This window comes from Anoplophora glabripennis, unplaced genomic scaffold, assembly GCF_000390285.2.
Source record: "Anoplophora glabripennis isolate ALB-LARVAE unplaced genomic scaffold, Agla_2.0 scaffold12, whole genome shotgun sequence".
Classification (NCBI taxonomy): domain Eukaryota; kingdom Metazoa; phylum Arthropoda; class Insecta; order Coleoptera; family Cerambycidae; genus Anoplophora; species Anoplophora glabripennis.
The window spans coordinates 827,806-847,699 of record NW_019416512.1 but is presented as its reverse complement, the minus strand read 5'-3'; the positions used below and the strand labels follow the sequence as shown (position 1 = coordinate 847,699).

The 19,894-nt window shown below is 32.1% G+C and overlaps 1 protein-coding gene across 5 annotated transcripts in view; it reads left to right on the top strand.

Annotated features, from left to right (window-relative positions):
- The window catches only part of LOC108903338, a 258,607-nt gene that overhangs the window by 46,414 nt on the left and 192,299 nt on the right, over positions 1–19,894 (top strand). For 4 of the 5 annotated variants that reach the window (XM_018705503.1, XM_018705511.1, XM_018705494.1 and 1 more), the window contains exon 1: positions 4,932–4,983. The exons of the other annotated variant lie outside the window; for it this stretch is intronic. The gene's annotated coding sequence lies outside the window, so the exon portion shown is untranslated. Of the gene's footprint in view, positions 1–4,931; positions 4,984–19,894 lie in introns of those variants that run through there. 5 annotated transcript variants of the gene reach the window in all.

Below are 19,894 nucleotides of genomic sequence, written 5' to 3'. Positions count from 1 at the left end.
AAGGAAATTCCCAGGGAGAGATGAGCTGTAAGCAGCGAAGCAACGAGAGGCGCTTGACTAAGCTAAGGTCATGGCCTCATCGCCGTAGTGAGTGAGTGACCTCAGCGGAAGGAAGGAAGGTGGGTGGGGAACATCTACAGAACCTGAATCCTGGCCGGCCGTGGTCGGCGGCGTTGTCACGTCTGTCGGCAGGTCTGGGGAATTTCTTATTGGTTATTTAAAACAGAGAAATATATGAGGAGTATCTTCTTTTCTGACCGAAAGAGGAAAGAGCGACAAATATGGCATATTTATCTTTTAGAGGTATATATTTAATTACTCGTATTATTAAATCCTATTAAATGAAGTCAATCTTCATTAGAATAAAGGATATATTCCTTTGAAAAATTACATTATTTAATGATTTCAATATATCAGTAGGTATATCATTTTTAATATTTATTTTAGATAATTATTAATATCTAACTAGTTAATATCTAACCGTTTACTAGATATTGTAGGTGTATAATTCAGTGCTAGTCGGGGGATGTAACTCGTAGAGTAGTTGTTTCCTGCAATATCATCAGTTAAAAATCTTGTCTGTATGTTGGATATGTTTTACGTATTTAAATTTTTGATATCAAAGAACATTGTTTAACGTCATTTGATACAATTTTAGCAAAATTTTTATGTATATTTAAATTAGATTGATATCTTTAAAGTTAAAAAACAGTAAGGGGTCGGCATATAGCTCCTGTCAGCCATTCATATTAAATAAGAAGATAGTTCAAAGACTAGTCACGTTACGTAAAGTTTGAATAATGTTCATTTAATATTTTTTGTTTGTTTTGGTATTTTGTCATCCGTGAAATAAACCTCTTCAAAACCATAGATAGTGTAACACAGGGAAAACAAAATAAGTGATATTATTTATTTTATTTATTATTATTAGTATTCGTAACACTACACACTATACACTATACACTATAGTAAATATAGCCAAATATGAGATAAACAGATGAAACTTTGTAAAAATATTTTTTTAAGTTCAGTTTGTTAAAATTTTCATTCAAATTTGATACAAAAGATGGTAATGTTGATTCTTCTATTAATATGGAACCTCTCCTTAAATTATAAATATAGCTATACAGGGTCGGAAAGTCCCCATGGTTCATCGGACGTTACTTGAGAGGGATAAAGTAAGTCATACAAATCCGTGCGATAGAGAAGGATGGCTATAGTGAAGGCGTCTCATAGTTACCGCCCGTTTCGTCCTTCCACAAATAAGATCCACTTCCACTTGTAATTCAGCGACCGGTGGTCATCTTTGTTTTCGTCGTTTGCCTTTTCTTTAATAGATGTCACTACTTATACAATTCCGACTTCGTATTCCGATATGTTAATACAATCCGTTAACAGAGGGCAGCACAATTTGTCTAAGGTGAGGCGCAGCCCTAGAAAGAGTGATGCCAGATCTACAGATTTTTTTGGAATTGGGGAAATAGGGAATTTTGCTTTATTTCTTGGGATTTTTAAGTCATTTTAAAAAGTATACTTAAATAACAACTAAATGAACTTTAAATGCAGCTGAGCACTATACTCCATTTGAATAACTTCTCAGTAGGGGAAACAAGGTCACTAGATTTACAAACAGAGGTATCTACTAGCTACTGTAAAAAGTTTTCTTTGTTACGCGTTGTGCTGCCCTCTGTTAACGGATGGTATTAACATATCGGAATACCGAAGTCGAAATTGTATAAGTAGTGACATCTATTAAAGAAAAGGCAAACGACGAAAACAAAGATGACCACCGGTCGCTGAATTACAAGTGGAAGTGGATCTTATTTGTGGAAGGACGAAACGGGCGGTAACTATGAGACGCCTTCACTATAGCCATCCTTCTCTATCGCACGGATTTGTATGACTTACTTTATCCCTCTCAAGTAACGTCCGATGAACCATGGGGACTTTCCGACCCTGTATAGCTATATTTATAATTTAAGGAGAGGTTCCATATTAATAGAAGAATCAACATTACCATCTTTTGTATCAAATTTGAATGAAAATTTTAACAAACTGAACTTAAAAAAATATTTTTACAAAGTTTCATCTGTTTATCTCATATTTGGCTATATTTACTATAGTGTATAGTGTATAGTGTATAGTGTGTAGTGTTACGAATACTAATAATAATAAATAAAATAAATAATATCACTTATTTTGTTTTCCCTGTGTTACACTGTCTATGGTTTTGAAGAGGTTTATTTCAATAATTTCTTTCACGGATGACAAAATACCACAACAAACAAAAAATATTAAATGAACATTATTCAAACTTTACGTAACGTATGGATTTCTATGACTTACTTTATCGCTTTCACGTAACGGCCGATGAACCATGGGGACTTTCCGACCCTGTATATTTTAAATAGTCTAAATAGTTGTTAAAATTGTACATTCGCTTTTTTAAAACGAACAATCGACTATACAGGGTGTCCTGAAATTAATGCAACAAAATTTGGCCACAGATTCTTAAGACAAATTTAGGGGACCCGTATTTTTTATTTTTGCCACGTGGCCCCCTCTTTCGGAGTTACAGCCCCCTGAAATCCACCCTTAAGAATAGTCTTTTTTTATAACTCAGAATCTTGTTGTACGAGAGTCACTAAATTTGGTATACAAGGGTTTCATGACATGTGGAATCTGACAGTGCTACATTTTTTGGCGGGGAATCCCCTTAAGACAATTTTTCGTGGCCCTCTTGTCTTTGGAGCCAAAGAAAATTTGGTAGCATATTTATATTTCTTTAAAATTATTAGTCCGCTAGAAAGCCATTAAATTTAGAAAATTTTTTGTCTCTTGATACTTCTTTCGAAAAATGCAATGTTTTCGAGAAAAATGTCAAAATGTGCCGTGACTGCCATTTTTCTCAAAAACATTGCGTTTTACGAATAGAATACAAGAGACAAAAAGTTTCTAAATTCAATGGTTTTCTAGCCAAGCGAACTAATAATTTTTTAGAAATTCAAATATGAGACCAAATTTTGTTGGTTCCAAAGACAAGGGGGCCCACGAAAAAGTGTAGCATTGTCAGATTCCATATATCATAAAACCCCTGTGTACCAAATTTAGTGATTCTCGTACAACAGAGTTCTGAGATATAAAGAAGAATGTTCTAGGGACAGATTTCAGGGGGCTGTAGCTCCGAAATAGGGGGTCACTTATAATAAAAAAATACGGGTCTCCTAAATTTGTCTTAAGAATCTAGAAGCAAATTTTGTTGCATTAATTTCGGGACACCCTGTATAACACATTATAATTTTTACAATTAAGACTATAACGAATAAAAACAAAAAAAATTAGTAATGTTAAATTGTTTCAAAATCTAAGGGCACAAATTCTAATAAGCTAGTTTTCTATTTAGTTAACTTTTAGAACATATAATAAATAACGTATTGTAGAACATGTTAATATGGAACTGATTGTGAGGGTGTTCCATATTAGATATACAGGGTGTCCAGAAAGCGGCTGGCAATTTCTCGCATATAGATAGACCTTATAAAAATAATGTCTCAAATGTATTATTATATTTTTTCTTCGTAATTAATTCAATCAATTTACCAACAACTACATTGGAAGTGGGGTTAAAGATTTGCGCCACAAGAGAAATGATAGAAGTGTTTTTTAATCTCCATTGTCATTTTTACGTAACAAAAAGTATATTTGTTATCGATATAACGAATCAGTTTCGATATAAAAACGTTAAAGGTAATCTTAATAGTAGTAAAAGTCTAAAAACAACAATAATTAATTGTTTCTTTATTTACTGAGATAAATGGAATTTGATGTTAGTACTCATTTTGCTGTATAAATGACAGTTTTTTGTTTTCAAATATTTTTCACATACTACGAAGATGTCAAAAATAGTAGGATATCGGTAAATGCGGATCTAATATGGCTTTCTTGCCTAAAAATAATTGAGGAAAAACGATGATAAAAATTTTAAAAATATATTTTTTTGAAGACTGAGGAGGGCGCTCTGCCCCCGAGCTCCCCACAGCCCCAATAGCAATCAGTAAATTGAATACATTGGTAGAAATTGAGGCAATTCCTGTAACACAGCTTTTACCTAAAACTTATCCAATCTGAACGGAAAATAAAAAGGTTAATACGATAAGTCGATTATCAATTTTTAACTTCGAAAACTAACTCTATAGGGTGAACCCGAATAGAAAAAGTTGTATATAAACTGACATTATTTTTGCAAGGTTTATCCATATCCGAGAGATATCCACTGTTGCCTGTATACAAAAATTTCACTTTAGAAGCATATTCTTCAAAATTCTTAAATAACTTTATCTTAACTGGTACAGAAATGTAGAGGAAAGAACTAACTTTCAGAACCAAATTCACGAGGATTTAGAAAAGGCAATAAAATACTTTTAAGGTAAAACAAAAGCTAGAAGCATAAAGTAATTACTTGTGATATTATATGAATGTATTAACATACCAAATTACGTTTAAATTGTACAAAGCATTTTAGAATTTATTTAGAAAAAAAACTAATTTTTTTGTCAGTTTTAACTTCTTCTATTTGTTACGTTTAGTTCACTTTTATTAAATAATTTTATTTTGATCCAAAGATTCTGTGGTAGTTTCTCGTACACGGAATATCGCGACACCTTATACATCTAGAAAAAACACGATATTTTTCCAAAAAGAAAATAAGAAAAACCAATTTGGTGTCATTGACAGCCTTCGAGAGAAAATTCGACGATCTGGCACCGTCGCAGGGTTCTCCTTTTACTTTAAACCAGCGACTGGAGGTGTTGCAGGAACATTTGACACAGCGCGCGCGTCTCGTGCACAGCCAACTAGCTGACCGGTGCGAATAGCGTTAGTACATGTGGATTTTTCAAAATAGTACTCGCGGATTCGGCAGCCGGCAGGACTTTTGCCCCTAGTGTTGGATTTTACTTCGTACATAGGATTTAGTGTTGATAGGTGAGTTTTCCAAAAAAATCAGTACACGTTTGAAATGACTTCTTCAAGAAAAACTGCAAAAATGTTAATACGGAATAATATACCGTCCCTTCTCTCACACAAGTCTTTGACTTCTAGTCTAATTCTTATGGTTAGAATAAAGGGTACAAATGTTTTTATTCGGTCATTTTCTTTATATTTAATTCCATTTATTCCAGTAGTAACGCTATGGCTAGATTTATGGATGCCTTTTACCCAGTGTTTTTTTTAACTTTTGAACAGCAATGTAAGAGTTTTACGTTAACTCTTTTCTTAAAAATAAATCATTTTCAACTCCTTCAAAACTCAAATTGGTCCTCGATCTAAAGCGTCCTACATTTGAAGATAAGCATTGAAATCATCCTTCTGATTTTTCGGTCACTGGTGAAACCAAGACCTCAAATTAACCAATGAGATTATTTATCAACTAGGATTATTATCAAATATTTATTAATTATTTTTGTGTCACATACTACCAAGAGGTAGTATTGACTATGTCAATACTACCTCTAGACTGTTGACCTTATCGTTGCATAATAGCATTCAAGATAGCCTCTTCATATCGTGCATCTATGACTTTAATTTCTACTTCAACTGTATACTAGTTCTTCTTGACTCTATTTTATCCCACACCACTGTAATGTAGTTTTGCACAAAAAAATGAATCAGTATCTCTAATATTTGGTCTTTGTAAATGTATTGGCAAAATTCCACTTTTTTGGATAATAATTTAATTACCAAAACTATTTCTTCTATAGACAGAATGTTTCTTAGAGTAAAATTTATTTAAAAGGTATTTCTTTGGGTTGTAAGCCAAAATTACATTGCAGTTTTGACAATTTTAATGAAAAGATTCCAAAATCTCGTACACAGAATATTTTCTGACACAAAATATGAAAAAAGTTTATATAAATGTATGTCGGCAAAAGTTTCTTTTTTCAGATACAGAATGATCAAGTTTTGTAGTTTTTAAAATTGTTTGCATTTATTTCTCATGTTCCCTGGTAGCTGTTAAGCCGGTCACCAGACTTGAAATTAACACAATTTGTTAAAACTAATCCCCACCCAATTGTGTTGAAATAACAACACTATTCATTGAGTAACGTTCACTCAACTATTTGTTAGCTAAATAAATCTTATAATGAATAATCTTTGTGTTAACTTGGTATCATATTGGTATATTGTAACTAAAATAAATTCTTAATTACAATTAAGTAATCGTATTTGTTGTCCAAATTGTACATTGGCATGTGTTTATGTTCCCCCCACTCAGAAATGAGTAATATTAACAACAAGTGGAGTGACTTTTACACAGTTTATTCTCATATTTTAATCCTTCTAATTAAAAATTGTAGTGATAAGTTCATTTCTTTGTTAAAATCTTAAATTCACTCAAAAATCAACACCAGAATAGATTCACTATTTTTTTACACTATTTTTTTGCCGTGTTTTGTTTCAAGCTAAACAACAAATCATATAAAAAATAGGACTAAACAAAAAAATTGTATGTGGTAACAAACAGATTAGAGGAAGATAAATTCGTGAATTTACAAAAAGTATCTGTAGAGTATTTCGATATTCATACTTTAAGTTATCACCAGAAATGTGTTAAAGATACTTAATTTAAAAGGATTATCTTAAAATACATGTAAAATAAATGAGAATAATTTAAAAAATATATGTATATGAAACTTCAATTGTCCTGTATCTCAAAAATGAGACGTTTGCAAATCTGTTCTTAATCCGAAAATCACCAGTAGGATCTTATTGGCAAAATATGTTATCACCCTGTACTTTTATATTTGTTAGATATTGTTTAGATTATATGAAATGCACTTAAATATACAGGGTGTTTCATAATAGTAGGACTTTATTCAGGCGGGTGAATCTGAGCATGATTTTAAGTAAAAAAGTTTCAATAATTTTTGTTTTTTCTTTGTCTCTCCCACAGTTTTTGAGATATATAGTTCAAATTTGGAACGTAGGTTAACCTAGGTTACCTGCATTATTAAGCCACCTAATAGTTGTCACGATCTACAGGGTGATACTTTTTCTGGGGTCGGGCCTCCTATCATCCCCTCAAACTTTCTTTCTGTACGCCACTGGTCTTTTCTAGAACAAGAATTTAATTCACTGTTCAATTTAGAAACATTTTTGTCCCTTGCAATGTTTTCGTATCCGATGCCGTTTTCAAGCAAATAAAAATAAAAAATGACGATGATGATTCTTAACCTGTGGTTTGCAGGCCCTGGGTGCCCGCCATCTCCTCCCAAGAGGTCTGCGAAGTTTTTGAGAACATTTAATCACTAATAACAACTAATTAAGAAAATGCACCCTCTTATGTTCTGTAACTTATTGTTTATCTTTCCAAAATTTACGTTTGGTGTGCACTTTAGAATATTGTAAACGTTTTTATATATAATACTGTTTGTCTTATTGTAGTTGTTAATTTGTTATTTATTCTTAACGAAATAGTAAGGACTTTCTAAAACATGATTTCCGATGATTTCCGAAATTTGTTAAATAGCCCTGTTTATTATTTGTTATCCTGTATCAATAAGTAATTAAAATGTAGTTAATATTTAACTCAAATAATAATTATCTAAGTACGTAGAAGTAGTTTTTTAATCTGCAGGCCAAAATTAATAAAATAAAATTATTATTATTATCCGTTAGTCAGAACCTTCTAGCGGATTTTCAAATCTGGGTTTTAATTTAGCGAGTTACAAAAAATATTTTTTTATTTGTTTGTTCGAAAACGGCCTCAGATACGAAAACATTGCAAGAGACAAAACTGTTTCCAAATTGAACAGTGAATTAAACCCTTGCTCTAGAAAAGTCCAGTGGCGTACTGGAAGAAAGTTTGTGGGGTTGAAAAGAACCCCGATCCCAGAAAAAGTATCACCCGGTAGATTGTGACGACTATTAGGCAGGGCTAATGATGCAGGTAATCTAAGTTAGCCTACGTTCCAAATTTGAAGTACATATCTCAAAAATTGTGGGAGATACAAAGGAAAAACAAAAACATTATTGAAACTGATAGCATGGTAACGAAGCATTTACGGATATATGTTTATATGAACTTTTTTACTTAAAATCATGCGCAGATTCACCCCGCTGAATAAAAACATACTATTATGAAACACCCTGTAGACTGAAAATATTTTTATTTAAAATAAAGTGTATTTTTCCATTTTTTATACTAGCTTTCTACATTGTGTTAAAAAAAATACTGTACAAGCAGAACCACGTGTACATGTTACACTGTTAAAATGAAAAAAAAATCATTATTTCATGTGACTGTAGATTATTGTCTAAATATTTACATTTTATGAATTTTGTAAACCTATTTTTTATAATTATTACCCATTTCTAAATTAAACATAACATTTCTACTTTCTTACTGAATTTTTGTTCGTTGGAAATTCTATTAAAAGTGAATAAATTTGAGCATTCTCGTAAAAATAAAATAAATATATCCTAAAACGTAAAACATCTCGTTAAATAAAGAAGTGAAAGTACGCTATGCCGCCAGAATAAGTTCTGGTTTGAGCGAAATGCATAGATAATGGCCTGTTGCCTACTTATGCAAAACGGTGGAACAATAGGCCACATCGCGGCCTAGTTTTTGACCTAGGCAACGATTTCGAATGTCGCCCGAACTAAAAATGTGTCAGGTATTTCGCGTTATCTAAGAAACGGGTAAACAGAATTCTGGCACCGACACAAATGACTAAAATTAAATTTAAATATAAATGAATGTGTGCATCACTTCTCACCTGCTTCCTGTACGCTTACGGAATTACTAATCTTTTACGAGATGAGTGTTTGTCTGTCGAGGAAACGGTGAGATTCTCTTTTTCTAAAAGCGCTAAGTGCCACTTATTTAACAGCTTGAAACTGAAGCCGATCTAAAAGTTAATGGGTTTGATAATTATTTATACGTTTGTTGTAGCACACTTTGTTATTGTTTTCTTCAAAAGTCATTTGATCAAAAAAATTGTTACGAAGAAATTAAAGTTTCAGATAATGACTTCTAAACCTTTTTCTTTTCTTTAACGTATAATAAATTAATTAAATTACAAAATATTTAAAAATTAATCATTGTGTCTTGTTAAATAACACTAGTTCCAGTATTGTTCCTTGAAGCATACCCGAAAAACAGTTGTAGCAATTTACCTACATTCATTTACGATTTCATGTCGTGCTATTGTCCCTGATTAAAAGTAAATATGAATTAGAAAATTATCTGTAAAGGAAACATGTAACTGTTGGTATTTATACAGATAATGCAGATGTTAATTTCAAATGCACCTATAAGCAACAGGAAATGCTATTTGCCCAGTTTTCTAATTTTTATCTTATCAAAATACTCAGGAAAATTACATAGATACTCGTACGCAGTGGCGGTTCTTGACTAAAATACATAAGTATTTAAAAAAAATTAAATATAAGTGGGTGGTTTTATTTTAATAAAAGTTGAAGTGGACTGATATGTGAATAAAATAGAACAATATAATACAGGGTGTCCCATTTGAAAAATTTTAGAAAATCAAGTTTGAACTTTCTAAAAATGATCGTATTATAAAAAATGCCCTGTATAAAATATCGATATTAACTAAAATAGGAGTCTTTGCCTAATATTTGCCTATAACTCTGTCAAATATTTCTGCTCCAAGTGTTAGTAGTTGAAAGTTAAAACAACTTCTTCGAAGTCATGTTTTTTCCAAAATTCGAAGAATTTTCTACATAACTTGGCAACCCCGCACTAGAATGTTAAACTATTTATATTGCCATATATAGAATTTTCTCAGAAATCCATATGTTTAAAAATATATAGGGTTTCCATTTAGGTTTTTTATTCTATACAACTTTTATATAAACTTTTTTTCTGTATTATGAATAACAAGGGAGTTATTTTACTTTCTCACACTAATGGCCCACCCTGTATGTACACATTATATGATTGAAATATATTATTTCGTATCTCAAAGTTCTTGAAAATAAAGTCTAAGAAAGATAGCCACCCTGTACATATTTCTTAGTTATTTGAGTTGAGATCTTCTTTGCTCGTTTTCCCAAATAAATAAACACATTCAACAATCGCACAGTAATAATTTTCTAGAGAAATTTGTAGATCAATATCTTGAGATATACCCAAAAATTAAGAATTTTGATATTTTGTTTCCTTTTCGAAAACACGATTTTGTCTCGTAGAATACAGTGGCTTACTTAATTTTTTAATAATTCTAACTCTAGTTGTTTCAACAGTATATATTTTTTTTAATAATTATAACACTGTCCTAAAAAAGAAAAAAGTATAGCTGTTCCAGTTTTTCTAAATTAAAAAAAAAAAGAGTTAGATGTGACTAAAAAAATACTAAACAGAATTTACTGCTATGTTGACTGGTTATGCAACTAAACAAATTGGTATAGATGAGTTAAGAGAAACTTATCTTACTTTCTTATAGAACACATCATATCAAATATGACATATTTGTTGTTCCAAGACCATAAAGTATATAAATTTTATTTAAATGTTAATCACCAAAGATGTTGACTGTATCTTTCAAATAAAATTTTTATGTTTCTTATTTTTAAAAAAGTGTTCATTTGAGTACATGGTGATATGTGTTACAAGAAAAAACACCCAATTTTTTAATAAGATTGTATTCATCTCACAGACTACAGAGTTCCTTATTCTATTTAAGATCATATTGGTTTTTAATTTTTTAAATTTGGAAAAAGAAACGGCTCTACAATTTTATTTTCTGAGATAAGTAGAATAAACTACACATTTTCAGAACTAGGTTAACTATGTTTCCATTTTAAAAATATAACGTCGATCTGTAAGTCAAAAACCGCTGGAGTTATTTAAAAAACTTACACCGCTGGGTTATAAATGAGAACATATTTAAAATAAAGTGACAGTGTCACTATAACTAAAAAACATATCGAAAATCTGTTTTGACCCGATGACGGACGGACGGACGAAAATCGCAACTTTCTATCTTTCATAATAATCGAGATACTCTAGCATAGCAAATACCTCAACAATATATTCTAATTTGGACACGCTATATATTATTAAATATTCTCCGTCTTATTTTCATCCTATAATTTGAACCGAACTTTAATTAAGGAAGCAAGGCGGCATAATTTTATTTTTGGGTGTGTTCGGTAATCTGAGTAAGAGCTTAATTAAATATTGATAACTAGGGAGCTACTTAAGCTTTAGCGTCGATTATCATACAGTGTTGATCTCTCCTTTTAAGGCTGTGATTATTTCGTTGTTTTCGGTATCGTTACCTCTAAATTGGATCCGTTTTTTGTCTGTTTACAGCCATACAGATTTTTTATTCAAGTACGTCGTTAAAAATACACCACAATTCTAATCTTCCAACAGCTTCTACATATTAAAGTAGCATAAAAAATTGTATACCTGCTGTCTTCATCAACGTGATGCGTGGTAGATTATATAAAAATAAACACTGATGTGAAACCGAAGGCATTGTTGATCATTTCTAACCATTAGAGAGTGTATTTTGTATCGTGTTTGATTGTCCACTTCCGTGCAGATAGCGAGCAAAAACACCACGAATCCAGCTGGATATGACGCTTCATTAAGATAAAAGTAAACTTTCACAGTTCAAATTTAAATGTAGCATCGAACAGTCAATTGGACGTGACGATATCTTCAATCTGTTCTAATGGAAGAAAGCTGCGTTTTATTTAGAGAAAGATGGGTTCAATTACGAGCGAATCGTTTTCAACTAATTAGCATTTCTATTAATGGCATTTACTAATAGAGGAAGGCACCTTGGACTTATCCTAACCCAGCATTGGTACCCTTGGATCACTTCCTTATAAAAGTGGTCACTCGAATTGACACTTTTACGATACAGAAAAGATCAAACAGCCGCTTTTGCATTTTATCTTAACTTATTTGGTTGGACAGGCGCGTCACTCTTTTCCTTGCCTGTCCGTTGTGCTGTTAGTAACTTTGTTAATAAATCAAACAACGGCGTGTCTCACATATTAAGACATGATACGATCGATTGACCTTTTTTCGACAAGGTCTCGTAGCGCCACCAGTTTGGTACACCTTTTTTTAGATCACGATAATATTCAGGGTGGATTCTATGCAGAACAGGGCTTGTTCGCGAAATATCGTCTCATGTGATGTTGGAAAGCTATTAAAATCATATTTTTTGTAGGTATTGATGATTGATATGATCTTATTGGCAGATGATATCAGCCTTTAAAAATGACTATTTCTGTATTAATTCTGATTTTTTTATTGTCTTCATATTCTTTAATGTCTTATCTCAAGGTTTCCTCTGCCTCTCTATTCGTTATTTAATTCTCCATTCATCCTCAATTAGCAAAAAATAGGACTTTTTGGGTTGGCATGGTGTGGCCTATACAGGATGATCTACAAGCTCTGAATCGTTTTTGTTTAGAAATTACAAGCATTTTAAAATTCAAACTATCCAAACCAGTCACTTCCTACATAGACCAGTGCTTAAGCCTTCAAAAATGGTAAAAAGTGAAAATAAATTATAGTAGGATGAAACCCATTGGAAAAGGAAGAGAATATAACAGAAATTAAAGGAAAAATAATTTACGGGCGATCTGAGGTCGGGAAGGGGGTGAGTTTTTAGGGGTAAAAAACGGTTTATCTTGATATCCGGAAAAACGACAAGTCTTATGGAAAAAAGTTAAATGGCAAAGTTGTAGGTAATAAAAAGATCTACAACTTTTGTATTTACACTTTTTTCACATAACCTCAAAATTTATGTGAAAAATTCAAATAACCAAGTTTTTGGTTTTTTATTTTTATCTTTTACAAAAAAATTTTTTTTTCACGAAATTTGGTGAAAACTTACCTATTTATGTCCCAAACACGCTGTAATTTTTTTGATTTGAAATATTTATTTTTTCACCTTATTTTTACTTAATATCGAAAAAGCACCCTAATTTTCAATCGAAAATTCTCACGTCAAAATATCTGCTTTTTTAAAAACGTCGGTGGGCTTTTTCTTCGTTGAAATCTCTACTTTCTGATGGTGTAAAAAAATATATACATTACTATGGTAAGTTTTCTCAGGAAATGCAAAGAAACGAACTAGAATCCGAAAATTTTTTTCTAATCATTATGTACAATTTTGAGCTATTTATTAAAATTTACACTTTAATTACTCGAAAAACGTAAGATTCCATGTTACATTGATAAACAAAAAAATTACAAGTCGAAATATACTATTATAATTAACAACCAAATAAGTTAATAAAGTTAATATTTAATAAGACATCTACAATATTTTGAGAAAGTTGTAGAATCTTCTTTCGTTTCTTTGCATTTCCTGAGAAAACTTACCATAGTAATGTATATTTTTTTACACCATCAGAAAGTAGAGATTTCAACGAAGAAAAAGCCCACCGACGTTTTTAAAAAAGCAGATATTTTGACGTGAGAATTTTCGATTGAAAATTAGGGTAGGGTGCTTCTTCGATATTAAGTAAAAATAAGGTGAAAAAATAAATATTTCAAATCAAAAAAATTACAGCGTGTTTGGGACATCAATAAGTAAGTTCTTACCGAATTTCGTGAAAAAAATTTTTTTTTGTAAAAGATAAAAATAAAAAACCAAAAACTTGGTTATTTGAATTTTTCACAGAAATTTTGAGGTTATGTGAATAAAGTGCAAATACTAAAGTTGTAGATCTTTTTATTACCTACAACTTTGCCATTTAACTTTTTTCCATAAGACTTGTAGTTTTTCCGGAAATGAAGGGAAACCGTTTTTTACCCTTAAAAACTCACCCCCTTCCCGACCTCAGATCGCCCGTAAATTATTTTTCCTTTCATTTCTGTTATATTTTCTTTCTTTTCCAATGGGTTTCATCCTACTATAATTTTTTTTGGTTTCAAAAATTATCGACCCTGGTCTAACAAACTACATATAATTTTTGACTTACATTGGATCCGAGAGTTATCAAAGCTGCTTGATTGTTCGTACAAAATTTTATCGACTTTTTTTATCGTGTGTATGTTGCAATCGTTTCAACCTTCATATACACAACTCAATGTCATAGATATCTGCCTAAAAATAGTTGGATTGCCATTGTATACTCCGGCTTCAACACCTTTTGGAGTTTTGGAACTGAAACGTCTGTCTGTCTTCAGTAGGTTAAATCTGTTTTGATCCCATTCGTTTCTTCTCAGAAGAAGAAGCAGCTTATTATTTGAGTAGCGTGGCATCCTAGGTGATCGATAAAATATTGTGGCTTTCCGTGACCTCAAGAAATATGTTGCAACTGCTTGTCGTAATCTGTACATTGTCCACCTGGCTACTCTATCCAATAATACATAAAGGGGTGATAAGTCCAGGAGGATTTCAAGAGTATCTGACGGTGTGGAGTTGATTGCACTAGGCATGCTCGCTTTTATTGTCCATTTATATCACCAAATTATCAAAACAGATAGACCTAACGACCTTCACATACAACCAGTACAATTGTTGATGTCCCATACCTAAGATTTTTTACAAATACGTCGACACGTTCACAATAACTTTTCTTGTTTTGTTGAGGACATTCTGCACATGGATGTTAAAAAGTATTTAATGAGTTCCATACGTCTTGGCTTCGGCTCCTAACGACTTATGATGTAGAGACGTCTATAAAATCCTTCAATAACATGAAACTATCTTTCTGCTACTAATTTTTGAATGAATGAACCGAATGAGACGAATTTAATCCTGGTAAAACAAATTTTTTTGAGATTATTAAGCAATAATGTCACCCTATTGAGGCAAGTTGCAAGCTCAAACAAGGATTATTCCAACACATATTTTCTTCTTCTTTAACTTCTGTTAGTTGATTCTTGATTTACTCTCCTAATCCTAATTGCCGTATATTTTAAAGCTGTTTGTAAATATACGTCCTATTCTTTGCTCTATCAGTTAATATTGACTGTTTTGGATCAAAAAGCATATATTGGGCTCCAGACTTGTCAGAGTGACTGTTTTGTTTATTTTAAAAAGTAAGTGAATGTAAATGTACCTGTATATTTCTATCTAGTAAAGTAGATAAAGGATATGTTAGATATGAATTCTCATTCTTCCCAGAAAAAAATACTACTAACGACTCTGGCCGGCTATAATTTGTCTTTTTTGTAACGTAATTAATTTCAACTTTTATAATAAATAGTGTTAGCCTTGAAATAGTCGTTTTAACGCATATAACAGCTTACGAAGAGGCAGACTCGCAAACTCCTTGAACAGTTAGCTATTTTCTAACGGCATGACGCGTTACCTAATAATTACAGTTGCCTTTAATATCGTGGATATTCCTCCATCCTTCCTGTTTGGTATGTCTTTAGTCATTTTACAAGACAATTTTAATAACCTTGCTTCACCTCTCGCTTTGGAATCATTATTTATGAATTATCTACTTCGTCACTGTCAGCAAATGTGTTTCCAAGACCAACTAGAATGAAAATGTTTTCAAATTTTGTTATTCTGATCTAGAGTGCTATCGATTGTTAACAAGCGAAAATCGTTATTAACTCATCACATTGCGAATGGGACCTTGGATTGGCAATTTATTGCAAAATAGAAATATCATAAACCACATTTACTAAATTGAAAACTGTCTACGGAATACGAGAATATATAAAAAAACGCATCATCAATTTATTTGTCAGCAAATCGCGACCTAGGTATTTGGTTGCACCATTAACCTTCTACATTGTGTTATTAAATTGAGCAATAATTGCTATGATTATGGGAGCTATTGGTAATCTGTAATTGAAATTATTGCAGCTTTATTGCACCTGATGGCCATCGTGCTATCATCGGAAGAAAATGCGGTAACGGTTACTTCATCATTTTCGCAATAATAATCAATATTAATACAAATACTTGGAATTTGAGAGTTAAAGTCACGTATCTATTTACATAAGTACTTTTTAACACACCAACATAGATCAACTCTTCCTATAATCAGGATTTTGATTATTTTTCTCTTCCTCTTTCGATATGCTTGTGTCCAAACCAAACCCTAAGTCAATAAATAGAATTCTTGGTTCACCAGCATTTATTACTACAATTACAAAAAAATATTATATAAATACTAGAAATTATTACTTAATTCCATATATAAATCATCTCTAAACATGGTAAATTATGATCTTACAATAAAACCAAGAAAAAAACTTCTTACATTACATTATATTATAGGTGAGACAACTGACGAACGATCCAGCTGTTATAATATCGTATAATCACGACCAAAAGGTACCTATGACACTGATGAGGACTAATACGTCCGAAACCGGTCTGTGCCTGGTGGGTTAAATCGACAAACGATTGCACTAGGTGTTGTAAGTATAATTCAATGTCGGTCGGAGCATATAGCTCGCGCGGAGTAGTTGTTTCTCACAACACTGGCAATTTAAATGTAAATCATGTAAAGTCCCAAAACGAGTAGGTACTTAATTAAAGGGAAATATATTTAGAAAATATTTATTTTTAAATTTTTCTTCGTTTCTTAATTTAAAAATTCTTTGACTAGTGATTTTTATTTGTTTAGAGCAGTAGTTAAATCTAGTCTTACTTTGTTTTGTTGTAAGGTAGTGTTTTTATTTGCTTTAAATTATTACCTACCTTGTTCTTATCATTAAAGCTTTTATTTGTACCATCCCTCACACTGACATTAGACACTACCCGCATACCATACGACGCGTACACTAACCGCGAACTGAAACTTTAAGCAACATTGGGCCGGCCTCAGTTCCTTCTAAATCACGTTATTTTAACCGCCTCGCGTGGAGGGGAACTATAGCATATTGTAGGTAAGTGTGACGCGCCTGCAAGCGCAGAAATTCTGGCCTCATTATGGTGGGGACTGTAACCTGAGGGGTTATTTCTTTAATTATCTATCTATCGTTATGACCAGTATCATAACGAGTCTGGATTTCAAAAGAGTTTACTATTCAATTCTCGAAAGGGAGTTTATAATTATCATCATACTTTAATTAATACGTGGGAACTTAGAAATGTCGTATGTTCAGAGAATGAATATCAGGCACTTACCCTCTATTGCTTACGTAGAACGTAATCCAGTGGCTGGCTGTACAGAGTGACACTGACGTTGAGAGAAACAAAAGGAAACACCAAAACTTACAGGAATGGTTTTAATAACAATAAACAAAACAAACAAACAAAATAACAACACAACAGCTCGAACAACATTATTAATTAATTTACTGACACGCGACAGCGTATCGAGATTCAGGGAATGCGAGATTCATAGCAAAATTTGGAAAAAAATATTATCCATTATTAAATTTTGTTAATTAGCCCGAGACTCCAAAACTAAGTCGACTGCCCAATGTGGAACCTAAGGAAGAACTGACTTTTTTTCGTAGATCTCTCCTGAATTCGACACTTCGCTTCGACACGCCCATTTCTTGTGTCAGACGCTTCTGTTCTTATCTTACTGGCGGGAACCCTGAATGTCCGGACGCTTTGGCATAACTATGCCATGTTAATAATTACTTAGTTGACTGGACTCATTTAATATATTCTTAATAGCTTGGAAAATCCGCCAAAAAAACCGCTATTTCATTTATTACTTTCTTTTCCAATTACTATCAATTTAACAATTTGATTTAATTCTACTTTGGAACCTCTACGCTCTTCTCGTGGTTTCGCGAGTTATTAAAAATATCGATTTTTCTCTTTATACCTGCTCAACACATAGCCCCGACTCTCAGTGATCTTGTTCAAAAAATATTGCTAAATTTCGTGAAGCCTTCCCCGAAGGCCGGTCTTGGCGACGTTAAGCCTACTTGAAAACCATTAACTTCCTGATAAATTAGTGTTGACTGAAATATTTTACTTTTTGGCCCATCCGTTCCGAGAACTAACAAATAAATTACTACGTGTCCCTGCTTTTGTTACAGGACTAGTGGAGAGTAATAGCATCCAATGCCGACCCGATCGAAATCGCGGGCGGCGAGATATTCAATATTCAAACAATTATTTTATACTGTTATTTTGAGTTTTGATAAATGTAATAAGAAATTGGAAATTAGTTTATGTTAATAGTAGAATAGTAGGTATTAAAATATACGGTGTGAGAACCAAATTTTACGTTGAGGCCCAGCCTTAGTTGCTTCATGCGACGAGCCGCCACTGACAAGATAGTGAGGATCATAATGGTCCAGCAATTTTCCTTTAACCATTGAGTAGTTTTTTCTTATTGTTCAACGTAAAAATTTAAAAATTGCCTGCGCTCCTATTTAAGATAGTTTTTCTGTAAAAATTCTGACGTTTGACCAATTCTGACAGCAATTAGACAGTAAAACAATCGCTGTTAATGTATTACTTCCATGGCCAACTAATATCGACAGATCTATGCCAACAATCGTCTCGTACTCGCATATTTACAAACATTATTAATCGGCTACAAGATCTCTTTTAACTTTCCGAAGGTCCTAGTAATCCACGTAAATACTTAAGTCCGACTAAATAAATTAATTTAGCACCTAACGAAAACGGAGATTACCGCTTACTACGTCCGTAAGGAGAAGTATTAATTCAACGAACACGACCGATTATACCAAACACGCAAATGATGTCACTTATAAATAAATAAACGGATTGATATTTTTATTTTCGCGGTATGTGTCCGCACTGTTGAACGGCCAAGGCCTATCCATTTAGGGACTAAGAAGGGCAGCCGGGCCGGGCTTCGCTGCACGGGCCAGTGGCGTAGAAACTTTTTAAGATGTGTCAAAATTTGTTATAATTAGATCTGGAAATGCTATCCTTCTGACTAGAAATGATGTGGATTATTGCTATAATCAGAAGAGATATTTTCAAGGAAACATACAGGGTGTTTGAAAAATAATTGCCCAACCTTAAAGTTTAATTATGTGAAGATTGGAGGGGAATTGGGGCGTTTCTTTTAAATCGTCGACGTTTCGACACCTTTATTGTGGCTTTCTTAAGACCACACATAAGTCAATATAAGGATTTCACACTGTAAGGCAACAGAAAAACATGTATTACATGTAAAAATTAAATAAAGAAAGAAAATATGCAACACAAAGAAATAACAAAATTTGAACATGTCAAAAAAACATTATCATTGCAGTCAATGTGTCAAATAATACAAGAAAATATAAACCTATCTATTTAATTGTTTTTTTAATAAACTAACTCTGAGAAACGACAACAGTATGTGTGTCATCTATGCAATAAAAACAAATAAAATATAGTAAACTATTAAAAGCAACCCACTAACAATTATTATCCTCAGATACTGTTTGTTGTTTTTAACTGCCTGTTCTCGAATTCACAGTATTATTATAAATTTTAAAAATCATTTAGCTTAAACTACGTTTGAAAGAATTATTCTCTTGATCCAGTATCTCAGCATTATCAGAGTCAAAATTATGATCAGAATTAAAATGTGATAAAGCAGTCTTATTTAATTTGGTACATTTATTTTCTTTACAATCACACTTATTCTAAGAAACTCGATTTTGTTAAATATTGTTGTAATACCCTTAACATTTTTTATAATTTAAACAAGGAATTTTATAAATTGATTCCGACTGCATGGTCCTTAGTGTACGGCCTTCCAATTTTATAAAAATGAAATTTATGTGATTTCTATTATAGAATACAACTTCAAACTTTTGTACCAACGTAATGTTGATTTTTTTTCAGATATAACCTTTATGTAGGGAAATTTGACATACATTAGCCCCTGAATGTTTATCTTTATTTAAATTAAGTTGGAACTGGCTAAATACTCTATTAATCAAAGGAATAAGGTAGTTTGTAATTCTTAGTTTCGTTTTACTTCAAGTTTC